This window comes from Propithecus coquereli, unplaced genomic scaffold, assembly GCF_000956105.1.
Source record: "Propithecus coquereli isolate 6110/MARCELLA unplaced genomic scaffold, Pcoq_1.0 Scaffold884, whole genome shotgun sequence".
NCBI classification, from domain to species: Eukaryota; Metazoa; Chordata; class Mammalia; order Primates; family Indriidae; genus Propithecus; species Propithecus coquereli.
Window position 1 is genome coordinate 140189 of NW_012155107.1, and position 1174 is coordinate 141362.

Below are 1174 nucleotides of genomic sequence, written 5' to 3' on the forward strand. Positions count from 1 at the left end.
TGTGTGTGTGTGTGTGTGTGTGTGTGTGTGAGTGTGTGTGTGTGGTTTCTTTGTGTCGGTTATCCATTTTCTCTTGCATATCATTGAGTTTTCTAACAATACGTGTTCAAAATTGTTCTGTCATTTTAGTGTTCTGAATTTGGTTGATGTCCATTGTTAGAGAGCTGGTGTTCCCCTTTGTGGGTGTGCTTCCCGTTTGATTCTTCATACTTCCAGAATTCTTTCACTGATTACTTCCCATCTGGATCAGCTGTTGCTTCTTACCTTTAGATTTTCGTTTGGATACTGACATGCCCTGTTTAGTCTCTGGGCCAGTAGGTCATGTTTGTGAGTGAAATTTGACCACACCCTATATGATGAGTCCTTAGATGCAGTAAAAGGATTTGCAAATTGACCTGCCGGTCAGTAGGAGGTGCTTGCTAGGAGGAGCAAGCTGCAGTGTTATTTTTGGGTCCTGTAATCAGCTCTTGTTCCTCTGGAGAGGCATTCTAGTGCCTCAAGTGGTGGGTGGGGTCCTGGGACTTCCAGATGTGTCCTCATTCTCCACCTCAGTGGAGGCAGGTGAGGGAGTGAGGCTGGGTTGAGCTGGGTTGGGTGATCCTGCCCTCAAACTCCACAAAGCTGTTAGCAGGGGTCAAAGGTCTGTTCTCTTCTTCTGGGCAAAGCTGCCAGGGAGGGGCTGAAGTGGCCCTACTCAGCCAAAAAGTCTGCATGTGGGGCAGGCCTAGCTCCTTTCCACCTTCCTCTATTTCAGTTTCTCTCAGACCTCTGCCTGAAGGCAGGACATCAAGCCAATGGATCTCCCCTGGTTGTGATGTGGACCAGGAGGTTCTGTGCCCAGGATTGCAGCCTGAGCCAGGTGCATGGCCCTCCTGTGGGAGGAGGATTGTCCCTCTAACATGCTGATCTGCCCCTGCAATCACACACATCTCAGTAGACTTGCTCACAAATATCCCTTCTGTGCCCCTAGGCAATGTGATTGAGACCTGGGTGTATGGGATCTGCTGTGCAGGCCTGTCCCCCAGTCCCAGAGATCAATCCCTGACCCTTCCAAGGAGAAGAGTGCTGGTCTCAAGTCACCCACAGGGTAGACAAGATGGATCAATGTCTCTCCACCTTGGGATTTGCCCTGCTCTCCTTGAGTCATTAAGCAAGAAGCACTTGGGAGGGCTGG